Below are 17,936 nucleotides of genomic sequence, written 5' to 3'. Positions count from 1 at the left end.
TTACTTACATTAAAATTTCAATCCAGGTGCGTACACTTATGAAGTGCACTACACTATATGTGCTAGGAGATTAACTTTTCAATTTCAATGCTAAAGAAGAATTCTATTCTATTGAAAATAGTAAATGATGAAACGATGAAAAGCTTATTCTAAGAAGTGAAATAAAATTCTTCTTATGAGATGAATTCTAAATAGAGTACACGCACATTTAGTGAAAGTAAAGGAAATAAATATTAACTAATACAACAATATGAAAGAAAGAATAGACTATTCTAAGAGAGTAATAAATTTGTAATCTAGAAAAGTGATGAATCTAATTTAAGCAGTCGATTAACTCTAGGAAAGAGATCAAACAATTTACAATAGAAAAAAAATTCAACTTCTAATCTATGGAAAATAAAGATAGTGTATTCTATAAAATAATTTAAATTATAATATGAAGAAACTAAATACATTTTTAACCAATAAAAGAAATCAAATTCTACTATACAAAAGATAAATATAGTTTACTCTATGAACTCTGCGTTAAAATTCAGATAGATGATAGAGTTTCTTATCACGGTAAATACTTGTGAGTGATATGTATTATTTTCTTAGATTTTACTTGTTTATTTATGTCATCAAGCAATTACACAATAACAAAACATAGACAACATAATGCACAAAAGACAAGAGACACTACAAATTAGGCTCCAAGCTAAGGAAAACCCCCCAGAAAGGGGGAAACCCAAAAATCCTTCTCTTATAGAATCAAATCAAAATTATATATCCACAACCAAGATCAAACTCAAAACTGCCACCAAATTCCAAGTTCAATCCTCCTCCAAGTCACCTCCACACTCTAACCGAACATAAGTCAAATTGTTTGACTTCCTGAAATTTTGGCCCTTGAAATTTCAGGCCTTCTTGAAATCTCACACCTGAAATTTCAAGCGTGCAACTAGACCAAAATTTTGTCCCTTTTTTTACAGAAAAATATACCACATGTGCAAGCTCTTTCTTCCTTTCTTTTTTCTTCCTTTTTCTCTATTAGTTAGGTGTAGAAGATATGATAATGATGATGAATGAATGTGCTCCAATGTGATCGAAGTGTCCTCTCTCTCTCTCTCTCTCTCTCTCTCTCTCTCTCTCTCTCTATATATATATATATATATATATATATATATATATATATATATATCTATATATATATATATATATATATATATATATATATATATATATATATATATATATATATATATCTATATATCTATATCTATATATCTATATATCTATATATCTATATATATATATCTATATCTCTCTCTCTCTCTCTCTCTCTCTCTCTCTATATATATATATATATATATCCAAGAGGTCGAATAGGTGGCTCTTAGAAGCCCAGGCCGGCTTGTTCCCAAGGAGTGTTTACTTGTACATTTGGTGGACTTTGACTTAATTAAAATTCCAAATTTCTTTTCGTACAAATTTCAAAATGGGTCATGAATCAATTATATTTTCTTTGACTCAAAATAATTTATTTTTGACTCTTATAAGCATGAAGAACATGCTTCTACAAAAAAAATACTAATAATAATAAACATAATAAATGACAAAAATTACATTTAATCACATTATGAAGACCAACACTAGTTACATTTTTCAACACTAAGATCTATGAAAAGCAAAAGGTAATTTATGCTATGAAATATATTCCATTTTCTAATTTATGAAATATAAAGTAGGCTACAATTATCTGCAAGAAATCAATTGAATACCAAAGTAGTTAACTATGAAAGAAAATGGAATCCATCAAGTGTGTGTATACAAAACTTATAATTCATTCAGTTTTGAAATGATAATTTGCCTACAATATTGTGCAAGAAATGCTAACATATCTATGACTATGAGACTAAAACCGATTGCAAATGTAAAGCACTGATGGTAAAGATGATTGGTAAATGTTTTGTGGTTTTAAAATTGTATTCAATGACTTGAGGTCTACAAAAATAATCTAAAGAAAATGAGTGAAAATATACAGAATTAAATGACGAAAGACAGAGTATAAAAATAAAGAAAGATAAAGAAAGGACTAAATTACACTTCATGTATGCGAAAGGGGGTCGTACTACTAGAGCACGAGATCTAAAACTACACAGAAAACTTGATTATTAGGTATTTTGCATCCAATGAGTGTCTACACTTGAAATTTGAGTAAACCTATAAGGAGATTAGCCAAAAAAACAATGAAAAGAAGTAGTTTTCTTCTTTTCCCTCCAAAATTCATATCTCTTATTTTATTATTTTTCCTTAGGAGGCCACTTTTAAGCTAACATTTTCTCTAATGAGAATATTTTCAGTATATTGATTGAAAATGAAAGAAAAGAGAACAATACCATCATTAGATTCCTCGACAATGCAAACAAAGAGAACCACCATTTTATATGCACAATCATGTTTTGATGGTTTATTATAAATGTGACATGGATATCCAAACTGGACAAAAAATTAAGAATAGTTTATTTGTCCACACAATATTGTTGATAGGAAAAATTCCATAGATTATGTAATACTTTTTCCAGTTCCAATCTTGTTAGAACAAAATATGTTGTAGTCCCATTGTTTGCATGTATGATACATTTTAATCGATGGAAATAAACAAGGTGACAATTTTCCTTGCAAATGGTACAATAAACCATAGTTTCTTCCATAGTTCTAGTAGTTGTAATCAGACTACTGCATTTCACACATACAATCTCAAAGATATTCATATATGCACTAGTTGGTGTCAATAGTCTTTGCAAGTGCTGCAAAATTGGTATAGAAAATATGGACTTAGCAACTTCAAATCAAATGTCTTTTTATCCTTGTCTCTTTATATATATCTATATATACACACCTATATAGTTATAATATAATATATCTTACAGTGCATACTCCACTTGATAAAGAAATTAAATTTCTCAGAATTTAGACTTTTTTCTATTTTCAATGAACATATGAATGTTGATTGTCAAGTTCGAAAATGTTTTTCTTGTTTTTTTAATAAATTTTTAATAAGAAGAGCGAGAAAATGTTTTGTTGCCATTGACTTTGGATTGAAAGATATGTTGGAAGAAGTTTATCATGTACTTGAACATGTCATATATGAAATATTTGTAAAAAGATACATGTAAATCGTATAAGGGATGGAAAATAACTTGCTATCATTGAAAAATCCAAATAAATCCAAGCTTACTATTTTCTTTTCCAGATCTACGTTGTTGTCTTTGATTTCTAGTAGACATTGCATCCTTGTCTGTGTTGTCAAAATTGCAATGGAATTGAATGTACCGACTAGAAACGAATCTTAACTATGGGACAACTTTGCAATCGTCGTATTTGGGAAAAATCAGTACTCTCCAGGAATAGGACAAATGTTTTCAACAATGCTAAAGCTATTTAGTGAAATAGTTTTTTCATAGTCACCACTATCATATTTGAGCTTTGGAATTATTTCAAATTTTATAATAGAAGCATCATCTTTTGCAATAAGTTTTCCTTCATGTTGTTCAATAAACTGTGTTGGCACAAGTAATGTTATTTTCATTTCAGCCTCCTTATCTCTCAAACCTGCAAGGAGCATTGATTTTGTCTTATTTTGTTTTTCCAAAAAAGTTTGATATGTAACTAACACAACGCCATGGAAAATTATTCTTGTTATGTTGTTACTGATATCTTTGATTAATAATGGAATATACTTGATCTTTTTTTCCTATTCATAAGCATTTAATTGAAAATAAATCAAGAAAACAAAAGAGAAATGCAATATACAATTAGCTAAACTTGGACAAAACTATATTTTTGTCTCTGTTTCTTGCCTATTTTCTACTCCTTTCATTATGTCTCTTATGATATATGCTTCTTTAATTGTGCTCATTTCCATCTCCATTTCTTTGTCCATGTCTATTATCACATTGCTGACAATATATTTATTTGAGACTGGCTCAAAATATGATATTTGTTTCCTGTTCACAAATTCCACATTCAAATCATTGCTTAACAGGAAATTATAATTGATACTAAGTAAGAATTGGATCATGAAGACAAAACCAAATATCAAAAATTCATTGCTAATGTATATTGAAATATCATATTCATAGTTACCAAATAGATTCTGGTTTCTATGCATATAGGTAAAATACTAAATAGATTTTTGTTTCAACAAATGTAATTTGTAATTCCTTGTTACATATGCTAAACTGAAGAATTCATAAAATTTTTATAAAAAAATTCAAAGTACATTTTTCCTTGTAGTTATTCTCTAGGATCTGAATCTCTAAGTGTTATATGTTTACTAAAAATTGAAAAAATGCCATTTTTAGTTACTCTACATAAAAAGTATAGCAAAAAAAGAGAGACTTGTATAATGTAATAATCAAATGTCAATAAATAGAATAGAAACTCACCTCTTAGTAAAGTTATCATTGTATTTAAGTGTATTTTTTCTACTTGTGTTCATCTTCCCTACTTTGGACATATCAATTAGATCAAATATGTAGAAATAAGAAAAAAAAGAGGTTCTAATTTCATAACACAAAAATAGTTGAGACCTAACAGCTACATGTAGGTAGTGTAATTGTATAAATGTTTCTAACACACTTATTATCCAATTTTTAAACTACACACTTCATTGTTACAAGGTTGTAAACATATATTGTACAAACATTCTAAATACTCGCATATAGAAGGAAGAACACACCACATACCTGACAAAAATCCTAAACATTTTTCACATGTGCTTGAAATGAGATTGCAAAGAAAATATCTCACATCATGCAACTACTAGAACAACCATCGTACAACCCAAAGAACAAATATATTTGTAACCAACTCACCCAAAAAGTAATCAAACATTTATTCACAATGTGTATGACAAAAACTACATGATATACACTTGGCCAATGCTACTACAAACAACATAACTAGAACTAGTGACTACAATTGTGACATTACTTTTTTAGTTTTCAACATATGTATTAAACACTAACTAAAGATGATATGTTATTCATGATATCTTATTTTTTTTAAAATCTTACCAATGCATTGACAGAGAGTTTAAATAGAATTAGTAGTTAGAATCATCACATTACCTTTCAAAAATTCATGATATTTTTTAGATTCTAAGTAACAATAACCCTAATAATAAGAATAATAATACGTTAAAAAAATTCTTAGAACCCTTATTTTGCATTCGATATACATGTAACCCAAACTTTTCATGCCCCAAATTTTAATAATCCAAAATCACCAATTAACTGACTAAAATGTAATTTATGGAAATGTATATGGAGGTACGAAACATTTCTAAAGAAAGTTTATGTTCCTCGTTCCACACACTTGTTTTATCGCACAACACTTTTCCCTCGCATGCATTAATAATATCAAACTCCTAAATAACTGATTAATATGTAGTTTTATACGGAAGGGATATTCACGATAAAAGTGTGTAGATAGGAAATGTATGCGGAAATATGAAAATTATGAATGAATGTTTATATTCATTGATCGACACACCTATTTTCCCGCACAACACTGCTTCCTCATATGCATTAAAAACACATTGGATTTAATATAAGTATTTAATTGACAAATGTGAAGTCACAAATGCACTTAGTATTTGGGAAGATGAAATATAATGAGCCCATGTCAAAATAGTAATGAGAACATTTAATCGCCAACCCTTATTTCGCACCTGATGTATACGTAACCCAAAATTTTCATGTCCCAAGCTTTAATTAATTAATATTCAATCTATGGAAACACGAAATATTGCGGAAGAAAGTTTATGTTCTTTGTCCCACACACCCATTCTCTCACAAAACACTTCTTCCTCACACACATTAATAATAAAAAGTCGTTAATTAATTGATTAATATGTTCAATTAATAATTACAATATTTAAAAACACTTACAATAAGCTAAAGCATAGACTACAATTGTTTGGATGCTAGTCTTCGAAATAAGGGTAAGAGATAAACTAGGCACACTACTATATCGATGTGGACACATTTTATTTGATATCAAGATGCAAATGTTCTCTAGAAAAATCGCTTTGCATGTAGTTCGATGCCCGGTTCTCAAACTATGTTCAATGGCACTGAGTCCCAGCATACGATTGTGCATAGTTATGGAAGGAGCACAATGAAATCTTCTTCTGCACCTCCACATTGTTTATTTTGGAAAAAAATGATGTTTGGTTGAATTTTATAGCTACTTGAACCTATATTTCCTCACATTGCTAATTTTTAATTCATTTTTAACTTTACATTTGCTTGCACTTTCACACTTCACATAGTCAAAAGAGGTAGGTGTATGGTAGAAGTGTGCAGAAGAGGGAAAGTTGTTATTCCTTGTTTCGTACTCCCATTCTCCTGCAAAACTCTTCTTTCTCATATGCATTACAAAGAAAAAACGAACATTAAATCAAATATTGTATTCATTTAATTGAAAAATGTCAAATCACAAATGCATTTATTCGCATAATCCGCTCACCGAAGAAACCAATTTTCTCATACATTCCACTTTCCTCTTTGATTTAAATAAACATATGAACATAGGTAGTGAACTTATGAAAACGTTTTCTCTTTTTTTAACTATATTTTCTAGCAAGATGAGTGGAAAAATAATTTCTTACAATTGTAAACTTTGAGGTTGACACCGGAGAGATGGATCAGAGAAGGTTAGACTAAAAATGAATTCTATTACATCATCTCATCAAATTTTAAATAAAAAATTTCAAATAAAGAAAAAAGAATATATGGATGTCATAATAGGAAAAGGGAAATCTTGAAAAATCAATAATGTCGGAAGCATTTGTAAATGAAACTAACTATCCGTTCTTCCAAACAATCTTATTAAATACTAACATAGATTGGTTTCCATCTAATGTACAGAGTAATTTATTAAAATTTTAAAATATACATTGTTCAAAATGCAAAGGAAAAAATATTGACTCAATATAATCCCCGCACACCCTTTCTCCTGCACTTCTCACAACCTTTCTCTAAATGGAAAAATAATAGCAATTTCATATTAAATTAATATATAAAAACTTTCTAAATGCCCCCCCCCCTCTCGCTTATGTAAGTGTTGTCGCTGTGACAAACACCCTTCAAAATTTTGCATATACTCAAATTTTGAAGCCTACTATAGAAACTCTGATCGGTCGTTCCATAGTTACTTTTTGGTTAGTTTATGCTTTTAAGCTCCCTTCTTGGATTAGAAGTGTCAAAGTCACTTGCTCGCACATGCTAAGATCGTAACAAGTTCATGAGCGCATTCCTTTATGCAATCTTGGACAATCATAACACATTTCATCAAGACTGTGCCTATGCAATGTCCAGTCCATGTTGATAGTCAATGCACACTGACAGTGACAATTTCTCACATTATAGTTGTGTCTATACTTCTATTTCGGTGAGTTTTGCAAACTCTCGCTCCTGCACACCTTTTTTTCGCAAGTGTTGCTTTCATTTTTTCAGCTATCGCTTTCACTTGCTTTCACTCTAACTAGTGTCATTTTCATGTTATCTTTGCTTTGGCATGTGTAACTTTCACCATCGTTCACATATCGCAAGAGTCATTCGCACTTTCACAATTGTCATCTTTTTTTCATGTTTGCAATTGCATGATGTATGGATGCATGTTCTGGTGGTTTCAATGGATTATCTTTATGTGAATGATTTAGTCTAGCCATGTAAATGTCAAATGTAATCATTCCCAAGGTTTTAAGAATTGTCACAAAAGTGTCATCATGATCATCGTAAAGTGTATCTGTTGACACCTAATCATAGGGATTGGGTGAACAACTGTAATGAGTGTAAATAAATAATAGGGAAGATGGAGAGTCACTGCGAGATGAACTAAACAGTCACTCCCTGTTGTATATAATAATGAACAACCTAAATGAGTAATATGAATTTATTTGAGGAGTTACCTCCTGGTCTGACATGGTATTAGAGCCAGCTCCATTTTTGAAATTGCAGTCTGCCATTGTAACTCCCTTCTGCCATTGTTTTCAGAAATTTGTCCTGCATTTCTTGCAGTCTACCATATTCTTGATTTCTCTGCCCTCTGCATGATAATCTGGTGTAACACCTGGTGTAACGCTTGGTATATTGGAGGAATCTAGTAGAATCATTAGCGCACACTCAAGGCATTTTCTGGGCCTTTCATCATTGTTGCCTATCTTCAATGTATTGCATCTCAGAACCCACATTCCATTGCGTCCCTTAAATGACTGATATGTATTTTTTAAACGTTGTGAGGGTTCCGATTGCTCATTCAAGCTAACGTTGATGACATGTTAAGATGCGTGAGAGCCAGTCGAAAGGAGATGAAGAGGGACTACTCACATAATAGTGCGATGTGAAGTGGTATGAGAGCATAAGACTATCCTCCATGGAGTTGTGCTAACACTTACAAGAGGATCATCATTCATCCAAAACGGTCACATGGTGCTCCATGGTGAACGCTTGGTATCATGCTGGTCCACGGTGAGCGCTTGGTATCACGCTGGTCCATGGTGAATGCTGCTCCCATACGACTCCACGACCCTCCTCCATACCTTGGCTCCAATATAACGATGTCCAAACAAAGCAGCAAAAGGATTAGAGCCCATGTCAACTCTGGTATGCGGGTGAAGGGAGGCGATACCAAGCTATATTAAGTTGAACATTGTTGGTATAACATTGTTGGTATAACATAATTCTCCTTCCATGGTTACCACAAGTTAACGCAGTTTGTAGAGATAGTATAACGTTGTCCAAATTTCAGCTTACATTATATTGTTTCAACTGTGTTTCCCTTTTGGTATTATTTCAACTCAGTTTCCCTTTTGGTATTATTTCAGCTGCGTTTACATCATAATAACGATGTCTGACATGATATAACACCTTCCCCAAATACCACCTTCCCCACATAATACCTTTGTCTTCATATATCAGAATCAGATTTTTTTAGGAGTAAAATTTTGTAGCAGAAGTATTTTTTCCCACAGTACACAGATTTTACAATGCATTCAATCATATCTATTGTGGGAGTAGTTCTCACTGGCAAGGAGAACTATCCTAAGTGGTCCTAGAATATAAAACACACCCCCATTTTCAATGAGTTGTGGAAAGGAGTGTGTGTTGGAGACAGAGACAAACAGCCAGAACAACCTACCTCAAACAAGGAGTTCACCATTTGGGAAAATAAGTACAGAAATGCCTATGCATTGATTGCAGCATCAGTAAATGAAGAGGTGAGTCACCATATTTTTCCATTTTCAATTTCTTTTGAATCCTTACAAAAACTAAAGGAACTTTACGACTCACACTCTGCACTTGAAGTTGTTCAACTCATGATTAAACTCTTCACCCTTGAATTACAAAATAATGATCCTCTTGCTCTTGCATCAAAAGTACAATCTATAATGCATGATATCAAAGTCACTAATGTTGAACTGGATATTCCTTTGATAGCTTTTCCCAAGGCACTTTATCCCACTTACTCAAATTATCTTGAGTCATTGCAAGAAAATGGAAAACTCAAAGATATTACCTTTGACTCCCTTGTGAAAAAATTTGTTGAAAGAGAGAAACCTTTTGGGAAGAAGAAATCTGCTAAATATTTTGAAGAGGTTGTGCGCCTTGCTCATAGAGAAAATAATCTTGGTCAAGATTCTTCCAGAGGAAGAGGTGGTCGAAGATGAAGAGGAATAAATTTCAGAGGCAGGGGGCCAGACACTCTCAAGGAGAAAAGTCAGATTTGCACTACATACACTACAAAAGAGATGGATCACATGATGCATCCACATGCAAGTTGCCTTGCGATAGAATTGTGCAAGAAAGAAACCATCCCAAAGGTAAAACTAATGACAAAGACAAAAGTAAAGCACTTTAATCCGCTCACTATGTTGTGGCACACTGTAATATTAGAGTAAATGAAGGCTTATTTAATGCTTCACTTGCTTCTTGGAAAAATGATTGGTTGCTTGATTTAGGAGAAACTTGCCACATGAATTTTAGAAGAGATTCTTTTGAAGAATTTACTGACAATGTTGATGGAGTGGTAAACTTTGTAGACAAATCAAAACTTAAGCCATCAGGGCTTGGCACAATCAGGCTTAAATTGCTTGGTCTTCCAGACTTTCTTATCCATCATGTTCTATATCTCCCATAGTTGAGAAGAAACTTGATGTCCTTAGTCCACATCCGCTAGCAAGGACACTCCATTCATATTTTTCATGGCAAGCTTGAGGTGAGAAAAGCATCAGACCACTCACTTGTCATGATGGGGATAGAAGAAGAAAGGCTTCTCAAGCTGCAGGGTACCTTTGCTCATGCACAAAATTTCTCATACAATTCTCATTATGAAGAAGGTACATTTCCATCAAGTTTATTATGGCATGCTATATCTGGACACTTGAACTATGACAACCTCTACTTGTGGAAGAAAAATGGTGTTATTGGTTTGCCTAGAATTCCTAGAAAAATTAAGCAATGTGATGCTTGCATTCAAGGAAAGCATAGAAAACAGTCTTTTCATGATTCACATTCAACATCACATAGAAAACTTGAACTCCTTCATTCAGATTTATGTGGTTCAATGCCTGTTCCTTCTGCAAATGGAAATTTATGATGACATTTATTGATGACTACACTAGAATGTGTTGGGTTTATTTATTGAAGAACAAATCTGATGTGTTTCAAACATTCAAGAACTTTCATACATGGATTGAAAATGATGCACAATCTCATATTGGCTCTATTCAAACTGATAATGGAAAAGAATACACTTCAAATGAATTTGAAAACTATATTCACCAACATGGGATCAAACATCAAACAACTGTGCCTTATAATCCTCAACAGAATGGAGTAGTTGAAAGAATGAATAGGACAATCTTAAATATGGTGTGCTCCATGATGTTTTTCAAAAATGTAAAATTGATGTTTTGGGCTGATGTAGTTCTATGTGTTGTATATGTAAGGAATAGATGTCCATCTAATGCTATTAGAAACAAGACTCCTTATGAAATGTGGTATGGGCACGTTCCTTTGGTAAAGCATCTCAGGGTCTTTGGTTCCACCTGTTATGCCTTGATACCAAAGGTACATAGAAACAAACTTGGTGCAAGAAGTCATAAGTGTATCTCCTTGGGGTATTAAAACACCTCCAAAGCATACCATCTCTATGACAAAGTCAATAAAAAGTTTGTTGCATCTAGAGATGTAATCTTTCTTGAATCATCCAATACTGATAATTTTGTTGAGTGGCAACTTGATTGCTTAGATAGATTCGCAAATGAAAAATCATTTCAAGAATTTGATAATCAGATTCCACATCTTGAAGGGGGGATTCCTATACTAGATCAACCTGTCGAATCTTCTTCTGAAGCACTCTCTCCCCTGCATGAAACTCCAACAACGAATGATACTTTGAGTGATGTGATTGACAGAATTGGGAGACTCAATCTTGATTGAGTCGCAACTCAATCAACGGAGCAGCTTGGAAAATATAAGAAATGTCCTACAAAGTGGCTGACAAAGACACTTGAAAGTGTTCATCCTGATGAGATTGGAAAGATAGGAAGTAGAAATTCAAACCAGAAAAATGGAGGTGATGTAGATGACTTTGATTCACCTGTTGATATGGATGTTTCTTATGACTGTGAATTGAATTTATCTACAGATTTCGAACCAACTTCCTTTAAAGAAGTTGCTTCTCATGATGAATGGAAAGAAGCAATGCAAAAGGAGTATGAGTCCCTGATAAAGAATGTCACCTGGAAGCTGGTTGATCCTCCATTAGGAACCAAACCAAATAGCTACAAGTGGGTCTACAAGAAAAAGTATAAATTTGATGGCTCACTTGACAAGCACAAAGCCAGGCTTGTGGCAAAAGGTTTTGCACAGAAGGAAGGGGTCGATTATGAGGAGACTTTTGCCCCCATAGCAAAATGGGCTACCATCCGGACACTCTTTGCCCTAGCAGCTGAGAACGGTTGGAAACTCCATCAAATGGACGCAAAAACTACTTTCCTGAATGGAGATCTAAAAGAGAATGTTTTTATGTCACAGCCTGAAGGATTTTCCGTGAAAGGACATGAATATAAAGTATGCAAACTTTTGAAATCCTTGTATGGCCTCAAACAAGCACCGTGAGCCTGGTATGAAAAACTAATTGAGCATCTTCTGAAACTCAATTTCAAACATTATGATCTTGATGATGCAACTTTGTTTGTCAAGAAGGTTGGAAAAACAGTTGAATATCTTGTGGTATATGTAGATTATCTTTTGATGACAAGGAACAATGAAAGCTACATTGCATCCATAAAGAAGGAATTGAGGAAAGGTTTTGAAATCACTGATTTGTGCTATTTTCATTACTATCTTGGTATTGAAGTAACTCAACATCCGAAGTCCATATTCCTTTCTCAAAAGAAGTACATTGGAGATCTGTTGAATAGGTTTGGCACGATTGAATGCAATCCTCTGACTACTCCAATGGAACAAAACTTAAAGTTCACATCCATTGAAGGAAAAGAATTTGACGATGCAACAAAGTATAGACAACTTGTAGGAAGTCTCAACTACCTAACTACTACCAGACCAAACATTTTGTTTGCTCTTGGAATCCTCTCCAAGTTTATGCAAAAGCCTTGTGAGGGACATTAGTCTTCTACAAAAAATAGTTCTAAAGTAATTGAAGGGAACTCAAAACTTTGGAATCAACTATACACAGGTGGGCGACTTCAGCTTGATTGGATACTTTGATTCAGACTTCGATGGAGACAAAGAAACTGGGGTATCTACTTCAGGTTATGCTATGAGTCTTGGATTAGGAGCTGTCTCCTAGAGATCACGCAAAGAATCAACTCCAATAGATTCCATAACAGAGGCAGAATATGCGGCAACAGCTGAGGCAACAGAAGAAATTGTGTGGCTAGGAAAATTCTTGAAGATTTCCACGTAAAACAAGTACAATCAACTCCACTCATGATTGACAATACCTTGGCAATAAAGTTGTGCAAGAACCCAAAGTTCCATGATCGAACAAAGCACATCAATACTAAATATCATTTGATTTGGCATCATGCTGAGACCAAAACAATCCATCTCCACCATTGTTCCACTAATGAGCAAATTGCAGACATCTTCACCAAAGCGCTTGGAATAGAAAATCTTGAAAGATTCAGAATGATGCTTGGCCTCACCAACATCCCTTCAGATTAAGGGGGGTAATGTTCACACCTAGTCATAGGGATTAGGTGAACAACTATAATTAGTGTAAATAAATAATAGGGAAGATGGAGAGTCACCGGGAGATGAACTGAACAGTAACTCCCTGTTGTGTATAATAATGAACAACCTGAATGAATAATATGAATTGATTTGAGGAGTTACCTCATGGTTTGATAGTATCTTAAGTGTCGCCCTTGTTGTAACTGGTTGTAATGTTGTCACATGGAGGGAAATGCGTTGTTCATGTGTCATGGATGGTCTATGTTGATTCTGTCATCAGGTATTCTAAGTGTGTGATCATAGTCAAAGTCTTATCATTGTCCACATTAGTCTCACACTTAGCCATTTCTAGAAAGGCTTCCCAACCAAGAAACCTAGCTTCAATAGGCCTCCCTGAACTGTACATTGCGTAGTTTCAATCCTCTAGATGTGACCTTCCCCTTTGCCACTACACAATGCACAGTTCCTGCCTCCTAGGACTACTAGATTGTGCAGTTTCTGTGCACAAGCTCTAGCCTTGACTTCCATAATTGTGCAATCCTCTTTTTTAGCTTAGCCCTAATTGTGCAATGCATAATCACAAGCAGCAAGCTCATTACCTGATCTTATGAAATGCACAGTTGCACAATATCCCAGCCTCCCTTGTCTCCTATAACTACGTAGTGTGATCACTTAGTGTCCATCCCCTCATTTTGCTTCTCTCGCTACCAGAACTGCGTAGTTTCTTCCCTCAATCCATCTTGAGCTATGCACAACGCAGTATCAAGGCTCAAGCCTCAGGCATGAGTTCTTAAACTACGTAATTGCATAGTCACCTAGGCTCATCTATCCTCCAAAACTACTCAATAGGTTGATCCAGTGCCTATCCCCTCATCCTGTCATCCTGAGCTCCCAAACTACGCAATTTTCTTCCTCAACCCAAGTCTAAAATGCAAATTACGTAGCCTCAAGGCTCAAGCTTCACCTTTAACTGCCTGAGTTATGTAATTGCGCCATTATAAAGCCTCTTTCAAAGCTTATCATTAAGTTCTAACTAAGTCAGTGGATCAATTTGCACCATCTTAGACTAGGGATTTATCAAAATGATGATGTATTTTCATTAGTGAATTGCATATACATGAACTCTATCATGCTATGGAAAGATGATGAAGAAGGATATGGAGAAGTAGAACATGTTAGAATACACATATGGAGTTGACGATATAAGATTATCAGTAGGAAAGAAGACAAAGGAACATCGAAATCTAACAGACGATCAAGATCAAGATCATAGGGAAGACTCCTCATCTACAAGTCATAAGAAGGAGGAAGAAGAAGAACATTTACCAAATGTTCAAGAATACACAAAGAAAGAAGCAACAAGTAGGACAACTTGGCACTTTGACATCATCATGTAGTCCATGTCATCTGTGTCACACCATATCCTGTCAGAAGTCATCATATGCCACATCATTATTGTCGATTATGTAATTATCTATTCAAAATGTATTGTAAGGTCGAAGTCCAAAGGACACATGGAATATGAAGAGTCATGTAAGTCAAAAATTCATATGAAGTCAAATAGTCATGAGGGTATACAAAGAGTCACAAGGAGAGTGAAGCATCACCCCTTGGTTATATATACACCTTCATTGTATGAGAAAATGAATTTTCGCCTTGGCTCCTCCCATAAGGAATTATAAAGAGAAGATAGTTCTTTTGAGGAGAAAGGAGTGGCTCCAACACTCCACTATTGGAGCTGGTGGTGTTCATTGTATACATGTGTCTTGGAAATTTCAATTAATATGAGAATCCCTATGGGCGAGCATGATCTTCGTGCATGGATTATGGATATTCGTAAGACTATTCTTTAAATGTTTGTAGTTCATGTTTTCTTTCATCTGTGCTAAAGTAGTAGAACTATTTTGGTTATTTTTTTACTTATCATATTGAGAATGTGTTGTAATTTCTATTATCATTGTCACATCCTCATGGACTATTGGATATTAGGGAGATCTTCCTCATTATATTGGTTTCAATGACCATCGCATCTTTATGGACTATTCTACTTGATGTTGTACAAACCCTTATTGCTCGTGTGTGTCTCTACCTGGGTGGTACTACTACCTCTCTCTTAGAGGCTCTCTTTTACTCCCCTCCATAGTGAAATAAATTTGACACACATACGATCGAACACTCACCAAGAACACCCCCATTTATTTTTGAAGGCACCACGCATTCCACTCTCTTGCTAACAGTTAGAGACAAGTAAAATCTATAACAATACATGGAATTGGGTCGATATTCCGGATGGGGCTTCTACTCCAAACGATGTGAGGTCTAATTGGGACTTCACATCGGGTAGACCCCTTGGTTGATGGATTTCCAACACCATCAACAATGATGCTAGAAGGAGGGACATATGACAAGCTAATCCTGAAATGCTTTTCCAACCTACCTCTTGGAAAACTTTCAATATCTATGGAGCTTTTTCATGCCTTGTCTCAGTTCAAATCTAATGGTGAGGGTGGTATATTTTTATTCAAACACAAATGATTTTCTTGGGTTTTGTAAAAATTTCCAAATCGATGATGAAGATGTTATGTGTATTCTATTCACCCTCAGTCTCAAAGGTCTTGTTAAGAATTGGTGTCACCATACCATCTGCTTCCATTCATTCTGTTTGTCATTTTAATAAGGAGCTTCATCAAGCTTTTGATTGATATGATTATCGAGATGTTCACAAAAGAATCAATCAACTTAGAATGGAGCCTGATGAATCAATTGAGGGTTTTGATAATAGATTATTTAATTTATGTTATGAGTTTCCTGAAGAAGATATGGATCAATATTTTTGTAAGAAAAATTTTGAACATTTGGTTTAGATTTCTTTGAATCAATTTGAATATAAACCTCCTGATGTTTTCACTTCCCCAACTCTTGTAAATCATGAGACACCTCTAATTTGAGAGGAGGAACATATTATTCCTTTTGTTCCTTGTCCTCCTCCTTTTCTAGTCCTAATGTGGGTGCCTCCTTGTGGTGATTGTGAAGTTGGAAAATATGAAAATCAAATTCCTAATCCATATAATCATTCTTCTTCCAATTTTCACGATTCAAATTCAATGGAGGAAATCTTGTATTGGCTCATGAAGTCTACAGTGAAGACTAACTCCTCCATTCTTCAAGATGATGTTACTATTCATAATTCTAGTCTCGAATTGGATTTAGATTTATGTTATCCTATATCATCTACAAGCCATGACTCCTTGTGCCATGATCCATGTGAGCAATCTGTTCCACCAACTAATTTCCCACACTCTCTTGATTTTTGCATTGTTGGTTCAAATTGCGATCAAATACAAGGCAGTCACATTACATAGGTAGAGGAGCATAAATGTGAATATGCTTTCATTCCTTCTTCTAATTTCAAAAATCCTCCACGTGAAGATGATGCGCTTCCATTATTGGATGATTTTCAATATGCTAATCTCGGTAGTGAATCAAATGTAATCAATTCTTTCGATCAATCTGTAGCTTCAAGAAAAAATCATTCCAATGATGATGACTTTATTGATGTATGTAGTCACCAATGCCCAGGTGTCTCACTTGATGTTTAGGTTTCTCGTGAATATTTTACTTTAGATCCAAAATCTGATTCAGTCAAAAAAGATGTGCTTATCGAAACTTCCCCTTCATTTCACTATCCCTCGTGCTCTACCATTTGTGATGTAGCTACTTGTGATGGATATATTCCATGATCTTTAAGTTATTCATCCAATGAGTTATCTTCTCAATTGTAAAAGCACAGTGAGATTATCCATGATGCAAATGAAAACAATCAAATCATTGAGTACTCTTTCCATCCGTCATCATCTCTTATCTTGCATGAAGACAACTCTTCAAGTCATGTTGCTCATGAATTTTCTCCAATTCATTCATCTTCGAATTTGAAATCAGAAGAATCTTTTGACTTGAGTAATCTCATTGTTGAAGTTGAAAAATATGGTCAAACCAGTGACAAAGATGGCTTCCATCCGGTGAGTATTGGTCTTATTAAAACCAATGGTAGAAGTTATTCTCACAACATGTATGATCTGGTTCAGTCTTTAAAATGTGATTTTACAATCCTTGAAAGTTCTGGGACTTGTGAGGAAGTTGAGGCACTTCAACTTCCGTTGATGGTTATGCCAGGATCTCGCGACTCTGGTAACCCCCTTGAACTAAGTCAAATCTGGTTTTTCTCGCCCAACACTTATCTTTGCATTGTTTCACTCGATGAAATTTTATTTTTGGAAAATGTTTGGTATTTCAGGTATGATCTTCCAAATTTTCAAGATTTTACTTCTGATCGGATTCAAGAATATGTTTCAGTTCATTTATCTTCATGCAAATCTCTCACATCAAACTTGGTTTTGGAATGTGTATCTCTCATAGAGTCATGGAATTGATGAGTTGATCATTCCAAGGACTATCTTTGGCTGAAGGAATCATGCTTATCAAATTCATTTCTTAATAGTCAGCTCATGGTTCTTCTTGTGAATGTTATATTGCAAATATTTCCCTTCACCGCACTTGAAATCCTCTTGAGTGATAATGAATGGATGAGTTATCGTACGAATCAAGTTCTTCTCCATTCACCATGACATGATTGGTCTCATGTATTTTTTTTGTTGGCATCCCTTTTAAATTCTTTTGATGATT

Source organism: Pinus tabuliformis, chromosome 8 (assembly GCF_031772625.1).
Source record: "Pinus tabuliformis cultivar Carrire ecotype Pingquan chromosome 8, CPIR1, whole genome shotgun sequence".
Lineage (NCBI taxonomy): Eukaryota > Viridiplantae > Streptophyta > Pinopsida > Pinales > Pinaceae > Pinus > Pinus tabuliformis.
This window is presented reverse-complemented; position numbering follows the sequence as displayed.